This window comes from Chiroxiphia lanceolata, chromosome W, assembly GCF_009829145.1.
Source record: "Chiroxiphia lanceolata isolate bChiLan1 chromosome W, bChiLan1.pri, whole genome shotgun sequence".
NCBI classification, from domain to species: Eukaryota; Metazoa; Chordata; class Aves; order Passeriformes; family Pipridae; genus Chiroxiphia; species Chiroxiphia lanceolata.
Window position 1 is genome coordinate 11,098,031 of NC_045670.1, and position 22,028 is coordinate 11,120,058.

Here is a 22,028-nt window from a genome sequence, read left to right on the forward strand (position 1 = left end):
TGGTGTGGACCACACTGAGGAGACCTGGCAGACTTAGCAACAAGAACATGCTTTCCTTAACATCCAAGGGGAATTCAGAATTGCCAAAAGCTGTTGTACCAGGCCTGAAGGAGGAAAAGGGGGTGAAAAGCTGGAGAAAATCATCCTCTCCTTTTCCCCTCACAGACTGGGTACGGTTATTAATGAATTCCCAGAGGTAGCACCTGAGGTAAGGGCAGGAGAGCAACACTGAATACACATCCCAAATGACCCTCATTGCCCTTGATGTTATCATGTCATAAACTGAACAAAAAAGCAATCCTGATCCCTCTCCCTGCTCTGAAAAAGGGCATTGCCAGGAGCACATAGTGAATATATAAGAATATACACAGGGTAAGGTACCACAACCATGTGAACAGACCAAGCAACATTGTGACCAGTGGCTCCATATCTAAAACAGCAAATGCTTAGATCAAATTTGTTTCCAACCCACGCTGGTCAGATCTGTTGTTATCTCAATGCTTCATGCCACACGTTGGGTGCCAAATTGACTGTCATGGTGTAGGAATGGTACTCCCCAATTTAGTTCTTCACTAATGCCACAGTGCTGCTCGCTCCTCCCTCCCTCTTGTGGGTTACTGGAGAGGAGAATTGGAGGCACAAAAGGTAAACATCATGGGTTGAGAAAAGAACAATTTACTGGAAACAGCAATGAGATAAGAAAATGAACAGTAACAGCAACGATATTAATAACAAAATTGTACAAAAGAGAGAGTGATTCACATGCAAAAGTACTCACCATGGTGCTCACAACAACAGTACCAGATGGCTCCCTCTGCCATGGTGTTTCAGTCAGAAAGAACCTTTCCCCAGAAGAGACTCTGTTTCCCCCATTCCCGGAAAGGACATGAGGTGGTATAAAATAACCTTCTGGTTCTGGCCATGCCCCCTCCTGGCTACTGCAAAAAATTACCCCGTCCTGGCTGGAACCAGGGCACATATAAACGTGTTCACAGAGATTTCTGCAGTGTTCGTTTTTGCAGCTCTTTGTCCAGGTAGTCAAGAAAGTAACTTTCTTGAGACGACCTTAGGAAAAGAATTGAAACTGAAATGTTTTGTTGAGATGATGGAAATGAATACTTTAGTAGGATTTTTAAAATCAGGTTACACTGCTATGCGTGGTCTGTCCCTGGAAATTCAGGAATAGAGTTCTTGTGTCTTGTGGGGCTTGTCACCCTGTGAAGTGAATTTGTATTCTTTGTAGCTCTAGTTTTTCTGACTTCTTTTAGTCTAAAAGGATTAGAGTTCTTGCGAAGTTGAACTTGACTGTAGAGGTTGAAGTCAGTAACAATAAGGTTGAGTGCCTGTGGATCAGAATCAGGGGGAAGGCCAACAAGGCTGATATCCTGGTGGGAGTCTGTTACAGACCACCCAATCAGGATGATGAGGGTGATGAATTATTCTACAAGCAGCTGGCGGATGTCTCAAAATCGCCAGCCCTTGTTCTCATGGGTGACTTTAACCTGCCGGATGTCTGCTGGGAACTCCACACAGCGGAGAAGAGGCAGTCTAGGAGATTCCTAGAGTGTATAGAGAATAATTTCCTGCTCCAGATGGTAAATGAGCCTACCAGGGCTGGAGCCCCACTAGACCTCCTGTTCACAAACAGAGAGGGACTGGTGGGAGATGTGGTGGTTGGTGGACATCTGGGCCACAGTGATCATGAAATAACAGTTTTCAATACTCAGGGATGCAAGGAGGGCTGTCAATAAAAACTCTACGTTGGACTTCCGGAGGGCAGATTTCGGCCTATTCAGAAGACTAGTTCAGAGTGTACCCTAGGAAACAGCCTTTGAAAACAAAGGGGTCCAGGAGGGATGGACGTACTTCAAGAAGCAAGTTTTGAAAGCACAGGAACAGGCTGTCCCACTGTGCCGAAAGGCGAACCGGCAGGGAAGACGACTGGTCTGGCTTAACAGGGAGATTTTGAAAGAAATTAGGGTAAAGAAGAGAGCTTACCGATCATGGAAGAAAGGGCTGACTACTCAGGAAGAATTTAGGAATATAGTTAGGTCATGTAGAAAGAAAATTAGAGAGACGAAGGCACAACTTGAACTAAATCTCGCCACCTCTGTGAAGGATAACAAAAAGTCCTTCTACAGATACATCAGTAGCCAAAGGAGGGGCAAGGAAAACCTCCATTCTTTACTGGACATGGGAGGGAATATAGTTATCAAAGATGAGGAAAAGGCTGAGGTATTTAACATCTTCTTTGTCTCAGTTTTCAACAGTAAGACAGGTTGTCCTGGGGACAACTGGCTTCTGGAGTTTATAGAAAGAGACAAGAATATGAACAACCCCCCTGTAATCCAGGAGGAAACAGTTAGTGACCTACTGAGCTGCTTGGATCCCCACAAGTCTATGGGACCAGATGGGATCCACCCAAGAGTGATGAGGGAGCTGGCGGAAGAGCTCGCTCCATCATCTATCAACAGTCCTGGCTCACTGGGGAGGTCCCAGATGATTGGAAGTTGGCAAATGTCACGCCAATCCACAAAAAGGACCGGAAGGAGGACCCAGGAAACTACAGGCCCGTCAGCCTGACCTCAGTGCCTGGCAAGGTTATGGAGCAGATCATCCTCAGTGCAATCACACATCACCTACAGGATGGACAAGGGATCAGACCCAACCAGCATGGGTTTAGGAGGGGCAGGTCCTGTCTGATCAACCAGATCTCCTTTTATGATCAGGTGACCCACCTGGTGGATGAGCGGAAGGCTGTGGATGGTCTACCTGGACTTCAGCAAGGCCTTTGACACCATCTCCCACAGCATACTCCTGAAAAAACTGGCAGCCCACGGCTTGGACAGGGGTGCTCTGCGCTGGGTTAGGAACTGGCTGGAGGGCCAGGGTTGTGGGGGCTTTTTGGGGTGGGGTTTTTTTTTTTTGTATTATATTTTTTATTGTGATTGCTTTCCCCCTGTCATGGGCAGAATGGGAGCTTCAGACAAAGTTTATTAGAGAAGCCCTCCCACTGAGTCATAAGGTGCAGAAATTGCCTCCTTGCTTTCTAAACTCCCTCTCAGAGAGGAGCCTGGGTGTGGCTGGATGCAGTCTTAGCCCCAGACTTTGTCAACAGTTTTATTTCTAAAGGATTTTACAGGTGTAATTGAACCTTTGTACAACTTTGTCCTGATGGCAAACCAGATATATAAAAATGAATGATTTATTATGATAATAATTAGACTAAAAGATCCTAATCAGAATTATTTACTACACAGTATAGGTAGCTATATGATATGAAGGAGTGTTTTAAAGTCTCTTAAAGAATCACTGGCAAAGGTATCAACAAAACCAGGTTTAATATAAAAGTGAAAGCAGGACAAAGATTGTTGGCAAGGTTCACTCTACTACTTACGAGATGGTTAAAGCACACAGAAAATAAACAATCAAAAATCTAAAATCAATCAATCTACAATCAGAAGCAACCTAGGCTGGGGGGGCAAGGGTAGGAAAGGATAAGGATAAAAAGGAATAAGGAAGACCCTCATTTCAATTCACAAGGTTCAGTGTAGATCCCTTTGCTAAACTGAGCCCCAGACTTGACTGACAGTTTAGGCCCTAAGGTTTTAACAACACTTAATCAATAGCTTAAGTTAAACAATTTAACAAAGGATTCATATAGAATTTCTATAGCACAACAGTAACTCGCAGACCTAACTTATGAATCTAACATACTTAAATATCTAGGACAGCAACATTCCCAGTACATGGTCACACACACACACGCACACAGACCTTAAGAGTCTGTACAAGGTATATACCTGTGAAGAATTCCCCTCGAATTCAGTGAAATATGTCAGATGCCTTTGCATCTTCTCAACAGGTGAAGAGTTGAGCTTTAAGTAGTCAGGGGTATTAGCCCAGGCTCTGTTGTTGGCAGTCCTCTGAGTACATCAAAAGTGAGGGTTCACTGTCTCTGAGAGGCCCCATTCAGAGGGAGATTGCTGGTTTCAGCTGCTGCAGTCCAGGAGAGCTCAAAGGGTCTCACTTAGGACCACTGTTTATAGTGATGCCTAACATGGGAGAAAATACCTCTCCAGACAATGTTAGTATAGATAAGATAGAGAGCAACTCTTTAATGAAGGCCTTCTGGTGCACAGAATACGAAGCGCACACCCATGTCCAGGGGTTCTACAATTTTGTAGTTCTAATCCATCCAATCTGAGAACTATCTGCCCCCAGATCCTCCCCAGATCTACCCGTCCCCACACGCCTCCCCAAAACTGAGTCAGAGGTCTCAAGACCCCTTTCTTCCTCATCTTCCTCCTCCTCCTTCTGGCACACATTATCTTTCGAGCTTCTCCAAGGTTCCGGGCCTCCAAGGTTGCTTTGGCTACAATGATATCTTGTTGTTCTAGTCTAGAGTGCATATGTTCTTAAACAGGATATGTTTGCTAGAGTCCTTTCTTGAAAAGAATTTTAAACAAGCTTTAAGAATTTAGAAAATTTGATATGAAGCGTGAGAGTAGGGTTTGGTAAGTGTCAACTGATATTCTAAAGTGTGAGAAACTGCACAACTACATTAAAATCTACAAAAAGCTAAAAATCTTAAAAATTCTAAAGCATCGATAGAGTCACAAGAGAGTTGGCTTTAGTCATAATAATTTTTCATCCTGGCTGCAGTTTGGGTCAGTAACTTTCTTTGAAAGTTCAATAACAAAAATGTTATTCCACTTGGGTTGTTATTCAGACAAGAAAAATAAGTTTCCAAGGCTGTTCATTAAAAAACAGGAGCTCGTTCCTGTGAACAGACGGTGTTTCTGATAAGCTCAAGAGGAACTTGGCCCAGATGCTATTCATCAAGGCCAAGGCTTAAGGAGCATTTCTGTGATCAGTGTGACCCGAGGGGGGATGCACCACCACACTATAACTAGTATAGTGCACTATTTTTGAAGCAATATTGAAACAATTATATTAAAGCTAGAAAAAACAGTCATTAAGTAGAGATTGATGTTACTCGGCCATAACAACAACCATGGGTAAATCTCTTTCACTCAGCCTTGAGGAGTAGCCTTAAGGGTTGTCCCCACCCAAGGGAGTGAATCCGAAAAGTCGGTCTAAGAAACTGCTCAGAGACTTTGATCTTTTGAGCAGCAAAGGTATTTATTTGCAGCGCTGGGAGCAAACCAGCTTGCGCTGGACAAACTTGCTCACCAACTCTTCAGAAAATCAACATTTTTATACAATTTTAGATGTGATTAAATGCATATTCAAACGATTACAACATCTATCAATACATATTAAAAATAGGCGGAGAATAGGTGGAGCTTGGGGCGGTGCTTCTCTTGGCACCCCATTTCGAGGGGTCATTCTCATCTTCCTCCATGGGGCAGGGGGCTTTAACTCCTCTTCCTCAGCTTGACCTTTCTTCTTTTCCATTGTTCTTGACCCGCTCACTGAAGCTCGGAAAAGGCCCTGGCTCCAGGCCTATTTCTCCTATTCAAATGTCTACCTGATCCTGCTGTATTCCTAATTTATTGCTTCTAGGCCTATTACATGTTCTTGTACTGTTCTCTTAAGCTTTTGGTCCAGTAAGTAGAACAGAACGGGTACAGATCGTTTTAGATGTTGATAACTTGTTTACAGGCCCAAATTTCTTAGTTAACTCTTTTGGACCTAACCCCTTGTATCATTCCCCCCTTTTCGTTTAGAATTTACGAATTCTTTCGTCAAGCTCTAATTGATTTTGATAGGTATGCATCACTGCCCAAATTATCTGTATCCTTCTGACCATGATGCTTGATTTGTACCATAGCCAGATAGTTAGGATCAGCAGTATAATCATGCCAGCTCCAATTACTAATATTGGATGGACCAAATAGTGGAACACTTGTGATGCCGTAGGGGAGTATCCAGTGAAGATGTCCCACCAGTGGTGTTTTCCTACTTTTTCCACTTTGGTTAAAACAGTTTTTATGTTCTCAGTGTCGTGTTCCACTTGCCAGAGCATTCGTTTAGTCGTTCTGTTCACTTCTTGGACCAGTACTTCTATATCAGGATGTTTAAGCATTGCCTTGAAAAGGTTAATGTTCATTCCTATCTGCAATTTTGGCACATCATGATACATTATATAATCAGCTTCAATCAATTGTCTAGTAGTCACTGGAACAGTATAATCAAAGTCACAACCTGTGATTCGAGTAAAATTACACACACAAAAATTAGTACCATTCGTGATTTCATGACAAGCATCTATAGTAAAATTAGCACAAAGGGTCCTAACACATGCACATCCATTTCCTACCTAATAGACTTGTGATTGGGCTTTAGCATGAGGAAACATCTCAAAGGTACACAAACTATTCTCAGCATCTAAGCATAAATCTTCATTTTCTACTACAGCATTTTCACAGATATACCCCAATTGTCCTTTAGGAGTACATGCCTCAATACTGACCGATTGCCACTTTTTCTTGGTGTGATCGTAGCTTGCCCAGACATTATGGTCTATTGGTTTGACAATTACATTCTGATGTATGGCTCCTAATGTCAGGATAGGAAAGATGGTCCTTCCTTTAGCTGCCCTGATAGTGAGTACATAAGCTTCAATTTGTTCATGTTGAGGGTTGTAAGTGAAATTCACTAATTGCCACCACGCTTGGTAATCTTTCTCAAATTGTGTAGTGGAACTATTCCTAGCTATTACTTCCCTTACTTCTTGTGGTAATATTCCTGAAGTTCCTTCCCTTAGTATTCCTGCAGCTACAGATTGTACCCACTGTTGAGTTTGGAGACATTGTATTACAAGTGCAAATCTTTTATGGATGGTACCAACATAGTCAACGATTTTGGTGAAATCTTTTGCAGTGTGATTAGCTACTAATGTTAACAATTTAACTGCCAATGATTGTGTTTCTGCCAGAGTGAGTAAAGATGATCTTAAAGGGACTTTAAGTTTTCCTAGATTTGATGTGACAGCACTCAGTTTATTCACTAGTACTTCTTGATCTATGGTGTTTAATACACCTAATCCTGTACCGAACCACCCAGTTACATCCCTCCGAGTCCTGGTATGAGGGGATCTGGCCTCCATCCATGCATACCAGCCTTTAAGGGCTGGTTGTATATAAGGTTGACAATCTTTTTGTATACTTGATATGTTCACTTGGAGATTTATTCGAACTCTTTTCAATGAGTATGTGGGATCTAACAACAGCTTTTGCTCATTTGAGTACCTGATCACATACGGTCCAGCAAAAGTCAAATTGTGAATGTTACTACAGGTTGGAGGAGGAGTCGTGGTGGTGGTGGTTGTGGTGGTGGTGGTAGTAGTGGTGGTAGGGGGTTTGGTGGTCGGGATACTTGACGAAGCATTAATTATAAATCTCCTAGTTATGTTTCCTTCGTCAAGTAACCACATACATAATCCAGAAACTGATGTGTTTAGAATAAAGGCATGCCAACACTGATCAGAATCACATGCATGTCCACTAATTGCACTCCCAAAATCATACGGGTAGGTGAGTTTTTCTCGCACTGTATCTCGTACAGTAACCTCAGTTTTGGGTGACCAATCAGTCCGTTGTCAGTGGTTTATATACTCTACATCCAATTCGGGTTTGTTCTCCAATTTTTCCTATTAAGGTACTTGTAGTGTAAGGACTACCAGTGTGGTTCCAATTATTTAGTACTCTTGGTCCTTGAAGGACTAGGACAGATGGGTTATACTCATTCAACTTGTTTGGAAGAAGGGGGAGTTCTGGGTCTATGAAGAATTGTAGACCAGAACTCTTGTTATAGGCTTGGGACCATAATGATTCTTGGGCAAGAATTTGATCAAACACCACTATACTTATCAGTCCAAAGATCAGCACTGAGGAGGCTTGACAGTAGCTGATTCTTCTCCCGAGGTCCATGTTCCCTCCGGAACCCTCTTGACTCGAGAGTAGTGGATCCACGTGGGTTTCTCTTTCACCCGGATCGCCGTGAAGGTGGTCATCAACACCTGGAAGGGTCCATTCCACTTCTCTCGTAGTGGATCTCCTGAAAGATTTCTAACATATACCCAATCACCAGGGTTGAATGGATGTAACTTACAATCAGGCTGCTTGGGTTGATGTTCCAGCACTACTGTAGCATTTTTCTGTAATTGTTTCCCAACAGCCATAACATAATCATACACATACTGATTACCAATTTGATCTACAGCTTCACTGTTCACTGTTTGCATCATGTAGGGTCTGCCAAACAAGATCTCAAATGGGCTCAATTTCTCTTTTGATCTTGGCTTGACCCTTAATCTAATTAAAGCAATAGGTAAAGCTTGATACCAATGTAAATTTGTCTTGACATATTTTAGCAATTTGTTGTTTAATGAGATGATTCATTTTGTCTACTTGTCCACTTACTTGGGGTCTGTAGGGCGTGTGCAATTGCCAATCAATTTTCAAAGCTTTACTTATTGCTTGTACCACCTCTGCACAAAAATGTGAGCCCCTATCTGAAGAGATACTCTTAGGTACTCCAAATCTTGGTATAATTTCATTTAACAGGACTTTAACTACTTCCCTTGACTTATTTGTTCTGCATGGAAATGCTTCTGGCCAACCAGAAAATGTATCAGTCAAAACTAATAAATAACGGTACCCCCCTTTTCTTGGAAGTTCAGAAAAATCAATTTGCCAAATCTCACCAGGAAAACTTCCTCTTTTTATTGCTCCTAAATTAATTTTAAGTTTAGTGTTTGGGTTGTTTTTCAAGCAGAGTTCACATCGAGACGTGACTTGCTTTATTGTGGTGAACAAATTTGGTCCTGCTACTCTAGTTTTTAAGTGTTGATAGAGTGGATCCACACCCCAATGAGTTTTATCATGTTCTGTTTTCACAAATTGCCATATCAATTTTTCTGGTAATACTAATTGACCTGTCTTTAATTGTCCCCATCCATTTTGTAGCAGCTTACCTCCGTTTTTATGTATCCACTGATGATCTGTTTCCTGATACTCTACCTGTTGATCTGTGTCTAATCCTTCTGGGACTAGAGCTGCTATTGGTTGTTCAGTACCCCTTGCAGCAGCCAATTTGGCTTCTGCATCTGCTTTTCTGTTTCCTATCTCTGGAACGGTGTTGCCTTTCAGGTGTCCCCTGCAATGTATTATAGCCACCTGTGATGGGAGTTGGACGGCTTCTAGCAATCGTAGGATTTCCTCAGCATGTTTTACAGCTTTTCCTTGTGTGGTCAACAGTCCTCTTTCTTTCCAGATCGCTCCGTGGGCATGTACAACAACAAAGGCATATTTAGAGTCAGTCCAAATGTTGATTCACTTTCCCTTTGCTAGTTCAAGAGCTCGGGTAAGAGCTATCAGTTCTGCTTTCTGGGCTGAGGTTCCTGCAGGTAAGGGGTTGGATTCGATTACCTGTTCTGTTGTAGTTACTGCATAACCAGCCATCCTTGTGCCCTGTTTCACGAAACTGCTGCCATCTGAGAACCAGTTGTCTGCATCCTGGAGGGGTTCTTCTTTGAGGTCTGGGCGACTGGAGTACACTGCTTCAATGGTCTCCAAGCAGTCGTGTACAACAGGTTCTGCTGGGGCTTTTCCTTCTAGGAATGAAGCTGGGTTGACAATGTTAGTCACTTGAATGGTCACATCATCTGATTCAGCTAGGATTGCCTGATACTTCAGGAACCGAGAAGGTGACAGCCAATGGTTCCCTTTCTGTTCTAGCACTGCAGATACAGTATGGGATACTAACACAGTCATTTTCTGTCCCATAGTAAGCTTTCTGGCCTCTTCTATGTTTACAACCACTGCTGCAACTGCTCTCAGGCAGGTAGGCCATCCTCTGCTTACCTCATCCAGTTGTTTGGAGAAGTAGGCCACTGCTCTTTTGTGTGGTCCCAGTTGTTGAGCCAAGACCCCTAAAGCCATCCCCTGACATTCGTGCGAGAACAACCAGAAGGGCTTCATCACATCGGGTAAACCCAACGCCGGAGCCCTCATGAGTTCTTGCTTCAGTCTCTTGAAGGCTTTATCTGCTTCAGGGGTCCAGGTTATGTGATCTTTGTTCGCTTTCAGCAGATCATACAAAGGTTTTGCAATTATCCCATACTGATATATCCACAAACGACACCAACCTGTCATCCCCAGAAAGGCTCGGAGGCTCCTCACTGTTTCTGGTCTGGCTGTCTGGCAGATGGTTTCTTTCCTCGCTGTCCCCAGGGATCTTTGTCCTCCCGATACTTCATATCCCAGGTACACGACTTTCTCCTGGACCAACTGGGCTTTCTGTTGAGAGACTCGATAACCACTTAAACCCAAAAAGTTTAAAAGAGATATTGTCCACTGAATACAGTCCTCTTTTGTTTCTGTTGCTATCAGGAGGTCATCTACATACTGCAGAAGTACGCCTTCTCCCGGTGGCTGTTGCCATAGTTCTAGCTCTCTGGCTAGTTCATTACCAAAAAGTGTGGGGCTATTCTTAAAACCTTGAGGCAAGACCGTCCATGTGATTTACATCTTTCCCTTTGTTAACAGATTCCCATTCGAAGGCAAAAATCTTTTGACTTTCCTGTGCTAGGGGTAGACAGAAAAAGGCATCTTTTAGATCCAACACTGTAAACCAAATCAAATTGTCCCTTAATTTAGTCAAAAGTGTGTAAGGGTTTGCCACAACAGGATGTATAGTTTTGGTTATTTGATTTACTGCTCTCAGATCTTGTACCAACCTGTAGGTTCCATTCGATTTCTTTACTGGAAGAATTGGAGTGTTAAAATCTGATTCACACTCTATCAGCAGTCCTAATTTCAAAAAGTTTTCAATTATTGGTTCAATTCCTTTTCTGTCCTCTAACCTCAGTGGATATTGTTTCTTTGCTACTGGTTTAGCTCCTGGTTGTAGTTCTATCTGAATAGGAGTTGCCCATTTTGACTTACCCGGGCTGTCAGTAGCCCATACCAGGGGGTACACCTGATTCATGATTTGATCAATATCTTGATTGTTTGGCTTTGGTTCCATGCAGCTCATAGCTAAACTCAGAGCTGCCAGCAATTGTTCTTCTTTCACCTTGAATTCAATTTTGCCTTGCTTAAATTTTATTACAGCTCCCAAATTTTCTAATAAATCTTTACCCAATGAGGGTTTAGGTGAACTTGGTAAATACAGAAACTGATGCAATCCCATTTGTTTCCCGATTTTAAACTTCAGAGGTTTTAAAAAGAAGGCTTTTTCTGACTGGCCAGTGGCACCAACAACTTGTACATAATCATCAGTTTTAGGTATCAATTCTTGGTTTAAAACCGAAAATGTTGCCCCAGTGTCGATCAAAAAATCCAGTTTTTCTTCTTCTTCCCCTAACCGAATTGTAACCAGCGGGTCTGCCAGGGAAAAACCAACCGGTCCCCGTCAATCACTATCTTGATGGGCTATGACAGCCCCCCCCGAATTTCTGTTTGCCCGAGTGGGACACTCTCTTTTCCAGTGTCCCTCCTTTTTACAATAAGCACACTGATTTTGACTTATCTCTGTTTGCCTAAAGGGTGAACCTCCCCTTCCCCGTGTTGCTTGCCCCTGGCCACGACCTCTGTAATATCGTCCAGCTGTTACCGGGTTCTGTGTTAAAACTGCAATCATTGCTCTTGTAAGCCTTCTGTCTTCCCTCTTATCCCTGTTGTTATATACTTTCCAGGCTTCATTCATCAAAACTTCTAAATCTTTATTGGCAGGGTGATCTATTTTCTGCAATCTTTTTCTAATATCAGGGTTACTTTGTCCCATCAATAACCCCACTAAATGCAGTTTACCTTCCTCTGATGATGGATCTAAGGTGGTATATTTTCTCATAGCAGCCCTCAGTCTATCCAAAAACTCTGTGGGGGTTTCATTTCGTCCCTGCCTTACATCATACAAAGCTGCCCAATTTACTGCTTTAGGGATAACATTTTGTAATCCCACCTTAATCAAATCTCTATATTTCATCAGCATTCTATAATGTTCTGAATTGTTTGGATCCCAGTTAGGTTGTTGCAATGGAAAAATTTGATCTACATCTCCTGTTAGAACTCCCGTGGCAATCTGGCTCACCACCTCTCGTCTAACTGTTTTTATTACCAGGTCTTTCTCTGTTTCTGTCAGTTCTGATAGCATCAAGTCAATATCATTCCAGTCTATTTCTTGGTTCTTTGCAATCAATTCAAATCTCTTAGCCACTTTCTCAGGATTTTCTCTGAAGCACTTAGCTTCCTCTCTCCAACTATTCAAATCACTAGCCGAAAAAGGTACTTTCACTTTTGCCTGCGTGCCTGTCGGTGCTATTACCTGATGCAGAGGCACTAACACATGACCAGTCCCTGCTGTTTGAGCCCTTGTCTTGACCCCGCTCCTTCTTCTACCACCTTGTGCAGAAGCCTGACCATGATGAGTGCTACTTATCCCTTCCTCGGGGTCATCTACACTCTCAGCTATACTTCTGGAATCATCTGCTCCTAATCCCGATTCCTGCGGGCTGCCTGGTCCTTGCCTAGTTGTTCCGGTCCTCTAAAACAAGTTGACTGCAATTCCTGAGGGTCCAAGATACTATCTCCATCACTCTCTCTCCTTCCCAGCTTAAGACACCTCTGACCTATGCTACAGGCATCACAGCAATGCTTTTTCGGCTTAATATTTTTCTGATTTCTTTCTAATGCCAGCACAAGAGGGTCCTGGGGGGCTACATTAATTCCACAACTTTTCTACCACTCTGGTTTATTCCTTAATGTAAAAAACATGTCGGCATACATGACTTCATCCCACTTTTGCTCCCTACGGAGAAATAACATAAGCTGCAAGATGGTATTATAATTAAGGCTCCCCTGTGGAGGCCATTTTTTACCATCATCCAAAGTATACAAAGGCCACCAATTCTGGCAATATTTTAAAAAGGTCTTTTTGCTCAGATTACCCCCAGGAGTTCCTCCTAATTCCTTCCAATGACTCAATATACATCCTACAGAAGTCTTGGAATTTATCTCCTTACTTCCACCGATTCCCATTATGGAAGCAGGGAATTAGATCTGAAATGTGCTAACAACCACAACTACTATATTCTACACAATATTCAACCACCAAACCCTAATACTGGTTTTCAACAAAGATTTCCTAGAATTATCAGCTTTACAACCAGCTTCTAAAATCACTAGTTCTTATAACGAACTTGCACTAATACAAAAATCCACAAGATGTCACCCTTAGACCACAAATACACCTGGCTCTCACAATGAGCCTATATATCCGCATAAATCCACAAGATACTGCTGTTAACCACCAAACGCCCACTTTTATAACACAAAATCCAAACCAGATGTTAAAATTCTGGGCGTATTGAAAGATACACTGGCCTATGAATCCTACAACAATGATACCTAACGCACCTAGTTTCCTCTATAGTTTGATTATTTCCACATCTAACACAATACAAATTTAAAGCCCAACCTAACCTTATTTCTTGGGAGGATCCTGGTCCTAGAATATACTTAAAACAGTTGTTACATAGAGCACGCACATACAATGAACAATTGCAAAATGGAGAGATCTTAATTCTGGGTTTTAAGCTGTGTGGTATATTCACAGTCAATTTCTCAGATCCCCTCCCCATACAAATTTAACAGGATGTTTCTATGATTGGTTTAGGTTGAACAGAGATTTCAGAAGTTCGAAATTGCCGACAACACAAAGCAAGAAAACAGAAAATTAGCAAAGCGATATAGCACACACAAACTGCTATGACAATTGCTATTTTCCAGGAGTACATAATAAAACATAGACAAAAGAATAACCAAAGGAAACGTAGGTGCTTTGTTTTCCTTGATGTAAACACTATTAGGCCAAGTACAAACAAAACTAGAACATACCAGCCCAGAGGGGTTATTCCCCAGGAAGAACGTCCTCTCCCGTATTCCCTGCGAGACGGCATCCCGTTTTCGACTTACGGGTATCCAATAACCAGAACCAGAATAAACAAAACCAGAAACCAGATATAAATACCTTTTATCAATAGGCAGTGTTCTTGTCCAGCCCCCGCAGGAGATCACCGAAGGAGGGAGCCCCTTCGGGTAGAAAGACTTACCCAAGGGCACCCAGGGGGTCCCGTCCTCCGAGGGTCTCCGCAGACGGGTGGAGAAGGTGTGCTGCCGCAGGTCGCCAAATGAATCCGAAAAGTCGGTCTAAGAAACTACTCAGAGACTTTGATCTTTTGAGCAGCAAAGGTATTTATTTGCAGCGCTGGGAGCAAACCAGCTTGCGCTGGACAAACTTGCTCACCAACTCTTCAGAAAATCAGCATTTTTATACAATTTTAGATGTGATTAAATGCATATTCAAACGATTACAACATCTATCAATACATATTAAAAATAGACGGAGAATAGGTGGAGCTTGGGGCGGTGTTTCTCTTGGCACCCCATTTCGAGGGGTCATTCTCATCTTCCTCCATGGGGCAGGGGGCTTTAACTCCTCTTCCTCAGCTTGACCTTTCTTCTTTTCCATTGTTCTTGACCCGCTCACTGAAGCTCGGAAAAGGTCCTGACTCCAGGCCTATTTCTCCTATTCAAATGTCTACCTGATCCTGCTGTATTCCTAATTTATTGCTTCTAGGCCTATTACATGTTCTTGTACTGTTCTCTTAAGCTTTTGGTCCAGTAAGTAGAACAGAATGGGTACAGATCATTTTAGATGTTGATAACTTGTTTGCAGGCCCAAATTTCTTAGTTAACTCTTTTGGACCTAACCCCTTGTATCAGGAGGAATCTCCACACACACTCCAAAAAGGGATATGCCATTAAAAAGTGGGACTGGGCTTTTATCCTTGTTATAGGTTATAAATCTGAGAGGTGAATTTTTTCTTTCCCTGCTTCACTTTAAGAAAAATTGGGAGTTGGAATGGGAGGGGGGAAGGGGAGGTCATTAGCCTCGCAAAAGAAATGGCTGGCCAGACTGCATTCCTGGCTAATGACCCGTTGAATGCTGGAGTGAGGGGGGAGAAGGTTTTGGAGATTCGGGGAACTGACCGCCCAGACAGAGGACAGGGCGGACTGAGGAGTTCTCTCGCCGGGACGGAGACAGGGACTGTACCCGGGTATTTCTGGAGGAAAAACCTGGGAGCCAGTTTTTCTGGTTCTTTCGTCCTGGTGAGGCCTGACCACTGGCCCTGCGCCGCCACTGCTTCGTGACTCCCGCCGGGACCTAGTGGTTGTTTTTCTTCTTTTCATCGGAGAGGTCTGTGCTTGCTGGGAGAGGAGAACCTTGGAACACCGTCATCTGGGAACACGCCCCCTGCCGACCACGACAGAGAACTGCAGGCCCTACATCTTCAGAGATTCAACAGCGTCCCCTGCAGGCCACGATTAGGACTGCACTAAAGGACAGAGAAGTATCCATTCAGACCTTGGTTGGTGTACTGGTGGTGGTGGAGCAGGGACCTTCAACTGCTCCTTGTGCTGGGCTGGTTGCTGTGTCTGGACACTGCCTGTAGATAGTGGGAGTTAACTAAGGGGAAATAAAATAGCTTTATTTTGGAAACTCTCTTTATATCAAACTGCCAGTTGTACTTTTAAGATGACTGTATTGCATCTGAAATGGTTTATAACATGTCCATATTGGTTTGATGGGGACTATCAAACTGAGGGTGTTTCCATGGTTGTCTGAAGCAAGTGCAAGTTTATATTGCTGCCAGGAAGAGGCTCTCACTTTCACTGGTTTTCTGCTTCAGACCTGTTATCAAATTGTGCTACTCATGGGCTGCATGGTCAGCAAGATGAGGATATTCTTTAAAAATCAGGTTCAGGTTATTTGGGCTCTGTTTCCACAACTGTACCACTTAATCCCCGTAGGAGTGTTTCAGATATTTTTGTGCATGCCTTTTTCCTTAAAGTATCCTTTCATCCTGAAAAACAAACAAGGTTCAAATAGCAAATTGAGACCCAGTGGAGTTAAGATATCTTAAAACACAGTGGGCTAATTCCAGACAATCATAAGTGAAGCTATTAGCTTATCTTTCAGAGAGGTTAGTGCTCTCTGTCATGTTCTCTATTAAGGGTGTTTGTTTTTATGTTTTTCATTGCTTATTGTGGTAGGCTCAAATCATGATGAACTGACTGATACTTTAATTGTTGAGTACCCATTCCTTGACCGCCTGCCGTAGAGGATGGTCGCCAGGTTGCGGGACCAGGTCGGGTTGAGTCGGGCCGGGAGGATACTGGGAGGGAGTCGGGTGGGCCTGAGAGATCCCCGGACCAGCGGGAGGGTGGGTGGGGCAGTCCTGTTTGGGGGAGGGGGCCGGGTGGGACTGTGGCCAGTGGGAGGGCGGGCGAGGAAGTCTCGTTTGGAGGGCGAGGAAAGGCCTGTGGTGACATGGGGGGAGTTAAGGTTAGGGTGTGTTTTTCTGGAGTTGGGGGTTTTAGGCTGGACTGGGGCTGTGGGATAGGTGCGGGGACCCCTTATCTGTGTGCCTGTACCGCCCAGGTGTGTGTCAGGATCGCTCCCTGTTCCAGCATTATTGTAGTGAGGGTGGGATGTGCTGGGCTTCTGCCCAGGAATGGTTTGCTTTGGAATTATAGTGTCTTGGAAGGGTGTTTAGGGCAAGGGAATGTCCTTGGGTTTGAGTGTAGGCGACTGGGGGGAAAAAGTAGGGAGAGAAAGGCTCATCCAAATCATTTTAGTGGGGGAGAAGCTTGTGTGCCTTTATGAGGTTGTGAACTGTGCTGGCAGTGGTACATTCCTTCGGCAGGGTCTCCCATGCCAGACAGGTCAAAACTGAAGGGTCAGATAAAATGTGTCCATGGGCAGGATGGGCTCGCTAGCCTTCCGGCAGTCATCCTAGGAGAAGGACAACTCTAATTCCAAACCCTGGCAGATGGAGCTCGCTTAGCCCTGTAAGGCCATCCATCCAAGAGATATACCTACGTCCTGAGGACCTTGCTGCCACCGTCCAAGCTTGCTAGGCCCTGGCAGATGAATCTTAGGAGTAAAGGGTGGGACCAGTTCTGCGCATGCTGTGCCTCACCTAAAAAATCCACTGCGCAGACTCGAAGGATATATCCACATTTGTAATGCCCTGTAGCGACAGGCAAGGGTCAAAACGGCAGGTGATAAGGTGCACTGAAAGCCGCAGACCCAACCCTGCATGCAGGCGGTTTAGGACACTGGTCACTTGAGACTGACCCTAGAGATGACAATCTCTTTCAACAGCATCCTGAATGACCAAGCAGCCTTTTTCAAAGAGAGCACTGCTTGCTCCACACGGAGAGGGGCCTAGAAAAGGTGGCCTAACCAAAGCTCATCTCCACCCTTCACCCAGTTGGTTAACTGTGGCCAATGGGCATCTTCTGAAGCGGTCAAATAAAGAGACAAAGGCATACACCTGCCTTTAAAGGTGTGTTCAAATTGACACTAGCATGCTGGAACATCAGAACCATGCTTGATACTGCGGATAGTGGACGTCCTGAGCATCGCTCTGCCTTAATTGCCCATGAACTATCACATCTCAACATGGACATTGCTGCTCTCAGCGAAGTTTGTCAATTATGCGCAGATTGGGGTGATTACAGAGGATTCTATGAGGCTTTGAAAGCAGTGTACGGACCTACACATCAGGTTCAAAGCCCTTTACTCCGTGCAGATGGTCAAATGCTTCTCACAGATAAAATTTCCATTCTGAATCGATGGTCCGAACATTTTCAGACTCTTTTCAGTACCAGCTGTGTAGTTCAAGGCTCAGCAATTCAGTCCATCTCACAACAACCGGTGAAAAATGAATTGGATATTGCCCCTACTATGGGAGAAACTCTTAAGACCATACAACAGGTGAAAACTGGCAAGGCAGCTGGGGTTGATGGAATTCCACCTGAAGTCTGGAAGCATGGGGACCTTGCACTCCATGCTAAATTTCACGAGTTCATGGCGCGCTGTTGGGAACTAGGCAAACTACCATCAGACCTTCATGACGCAGTCATCACCACCTTGTATAAGAAGAAAGTAGTTAAATCAGACTGTTCAAACTACTGAGGTATTACTCTGCTCTCCATTGCTGGTAAAATCCTTGCAAGAATACTTTTGAACAGATTAATTCCTGCTATCACAGAAGGAATTCTACCTGAAAGCCAATGTGGTTTCAGAGCCAATAGGAACACCTCAGTCAACTGCAAGAGAAGTGTAGGGAACAGAATAAAGGACTATGTAACTTTTGTTGATTTCACCAAAACTTTTGATACTGTGGCAGATTTTGGAACGATTAGGATGTCCCCCCAAGTTCCTCAAAATGATCATCTCACTCCATGAGGATCAACATGGCCAAGTCAGATATGGCAACGCACTTTCTGAGCCCTTTCTAATAACCAGTGGTGTGAAACAAGGTTGCGTTCTTGCACCAACTCTATTCACAATCTTCTTCAGCATGATGCTCCAAAGGACCACGGCAGACCTCGATGAAGAAGACGGTATCTACATCCTATATGAAACCGATGGAAACCTATTCAACCTAAGGCAACTGAAGACCCATACTAAGACTTAAAACCATCTTGTCCAGGAGCTACTTTATGCTGATGACTGATATGTGACCCACACAGAAGCAGCTCTGCAGCGTTTAACATCCTGCTTTGCAGAGGCTGCTGAACTTTTTGGGTTGGAGTCAGCTTGAAGAAGACAGAAGTTTTCTACCAACCTGCACCTCAGGAAGCCTTCCATCATTCCCACATCATCATTGGCAAATCAGATCTCAAGTCAGTCCAACAGTTTAATTATCTGGGAAGCATCATCTCCTCGGACGGTAAGATTGACAAAGAGATAGACAACAGGTTAACGAAGGCATATAGAGCTTTCAGAAAGCTTCATAAAAGAGTTTGGTGTAATAAACACCTGAAGAAAAGTACGAAGATTAGTGTTGACAGAACCATTGTACTGTCTACTCTTTTATATGGGTCTGAATCATGGGTCATTTACCACCACCACTTGCAACTCTTAGAACACTTCCATCAGCTCTGCCTCTGTACAATCCTAAACATCCACTGGACTGATTACGTGACTAATGTGTCTATTCTTGAATAGGCAGCGGTTACGAGTATTGAGGCCATGTTGCTGAGAACACAACTGCGTTGGGCAGGACACGTCTCAAGGATGAAGGACTACTGCCTTCCTAAGATCCTGCTCTATGGTGAACTTGCCACTGACTGCCAGAAGAGAGGAGCCCCGAAGAGGAGATACAAGGACTCCCTGAAACAATATCTCAGCTTTGGCCATACTGATCACCATCATTGGTCTACTCTGGCCTCCAATCGGGAGACATGGAGACACACTGTACGTAATGCTGCTGCTTCTTTTGACAACACACGCAGAAACATTCTTGAGGAGAAAAGGCAATGCAGAAAGAACCGTGTCTTGCCAATACCGCCTAAGGAGACTCCACTGTGCCTTTTGCAACCGGACTTGTCTATCTCGCACTGGCCTTTTTAACCATCTGCGTACTTGTAGCAAGTGTGGATAGAATCCTTCTCAAATCTTCATTCGGGAAGCCTAGCCATGATGATGATGGCTCGTTCCTTGTGAATGCTAGTGAACAATTGGGTATTGAACACATCCTTGTCCATACAATCACAGCAGTGTGCTCAGTTTTCATCTGAGCATTATTGTGCACCAAATTCGGTGCTAGCCAGCTTGCACCAAAGCTGCTGCCCTGACAAGTTTTGTGCTGAGGCATGTTCATACATCTAGGCTGTGTAGGAGGTGTACCCCAGGGATGCAGGGTGAAGCATTCTGAGTCTTGTAGTCTCCAGAAGTACACTGACACACATGGGCAATATGTGTTCTACTGTGATTGGGTCTAGGCAAATCATATGCTCCCTGAAGGGTATATAAGGTGGCATTTTCCTTTAAATAACAAGTTTGGCTGCTTGCCATCTGAGCTGCTGAGTCGTACTTTATTATATTACATTAATAAGCCACAGGGATGCAGTAAAAGCACTTTGCTGCTTGTTTGCACATCTCCTTCTGCCCAGGTACACCACTTGTAGGTTGTCCTTAGTTCCCTAAATTTGCAGGTTTTACTTCCCACCATCATGGGACAGAAAACAGGCAGTTGACGTGACTGTTTTGACCAGTCGAGAGATCTCTTTCCAATTATCATTACTACTATAAACCATGCTTGTCAATTAACCTTGGTTTAGATGTTGTGAAAACACAGGAGAAATAATAAATTTCTTGTTTCAAATTAGTGGTAGAGGATGAATGAGAATGAAAGCTGACTGCCACAAATGGGATAGTACTGATGTGCAAGGGTGTGGTTTTTCTTGTTGTTTTCTTTGTTACCATACAACCAAGGTATGTTTAAAGCAGGGTAATAGATAGTTTTGTAAATAATTTCTTTAAACATGAGGGAGAACATAAAAATATTGGCTTCAGAGGCTGTATTTAAAGGTAAGGAATGAAACACAGTAATCAAATCCAACGACAAAGTGTCATTGAATTGGACATTCCTTTAATGCAGCATGCTGGGGGTCATGAGGAATAATTCGCTATACGTACCCATTTTGATACAGTTTTCCAGGATTTAAATACATTGTAACATCTGAAGCTTCCTTCCAAAGATCCACCCACCCCATTACATCATAAACCCATTCTCTGGTTTCATCTTGATGTTCTTTCATGGAGCAAGACTGCCGTCTAGCATCCTTTTTCTGGCAAGAATATGAGGAGGGGGCTCGAAAGGGGGCTTCTGACTTCCTCATCGTCGAAGTCTTCCTCGTGTTCTTTGAGTGACCTGGCCCACGTTGGCAGGTTCCCTAGCATGTGTGATTAATTTTGCTGACCTCTAGCCTCCTATCTGATTGTTCTAGCTATCACTAAGACGCTTACATTCATCACTAGTTAATCTAAGTCTCTTCTCTATTTAAACAATTCTTTACTGAATTTACTTCTTAACAAAAAACTTTCTATTGATTAAGCTTTCTGGAGTGTGCAGACCTTCTTGAGTTAATTTCCTCTAGGTGCACCACTCAGCATTTTTTAATTAGCTCGAGTTTTTTATCTTCATTTACTGACACTAAACTAATCAAAATGGCAAAGTCCAGGAAAACATAAATTCCTTAGTTGATTAGGATACAGCTCCTTACAAATGTCAGAGACTGCTAAATTCCTAAACTAGTTGTGGTAGAGTGTGGTGGGTTGACCTTGGCTGGACACCAAGTGCCCACCCAGCCACTCTATCACTCCCCTTCCCAGAGGGACAGGGGAGAGAGAGTAAGGTGGGAAAAAAGAAAACAACTCGTGGGTTGAGATAAGACAGTTTATTTAAAGCAAAAAGCAAAGTGAAGCTTGCGCTCACAGAAGTGAAAGATAGCAGGGTTTATTCTCTACTTCCCATGAGCAGTGATGGTCGGCCACTCCCGAGAAACAGGGCTTGGGTATGCGGGACGGTTTCTCAGCAGGCAGCCATTAGACAATGAATGCCTGCCTTCCTGCTCCTTGCCTCAGCTTTTATATCTGAGCTGACGTCCTATGGTCTGGAATATCCCTTTGGTCAGTTTGGGTCAGCTGACCTACTTGGGTCCCCTCTCAGGATCTTGCCCTCAACTAAGGAAGGAATGTTACAGTGCTGATGCTGTGCTCAGCAGTAGCCAAAACACCGGTGTGTTATCAACACCCTTCTAGCTACCAATGCAAAGCACAGCACTGTGAGGGCTACTGTGGGGAAATGAACTGCAGCTCAGCCAGACCCAATACATAGAGGTATAGTTCTCTAATTCAGGATCATAATTTCTCTTATAAATGAGAGGTAAGAAGTAGAGTGGGCATTGACCATGACCTCATGTATATGTGCAGGAAAGCAGTTTAATGATAGACAAGAAAGGAACAGTCTAGTTTATGAATGTGACTTCTGTGTTAGCATTCTGAGTGGGTATGAGAGTGGTTAAATTCCAGGCATCAAAACAAGACAGCAGACATTAAAGAAATTTAAGGAGTGATACAACTGGAGCTAGAATTTCAGTCGAGTAGCAGATAGAAAAGTCTATATGTTAAATAAC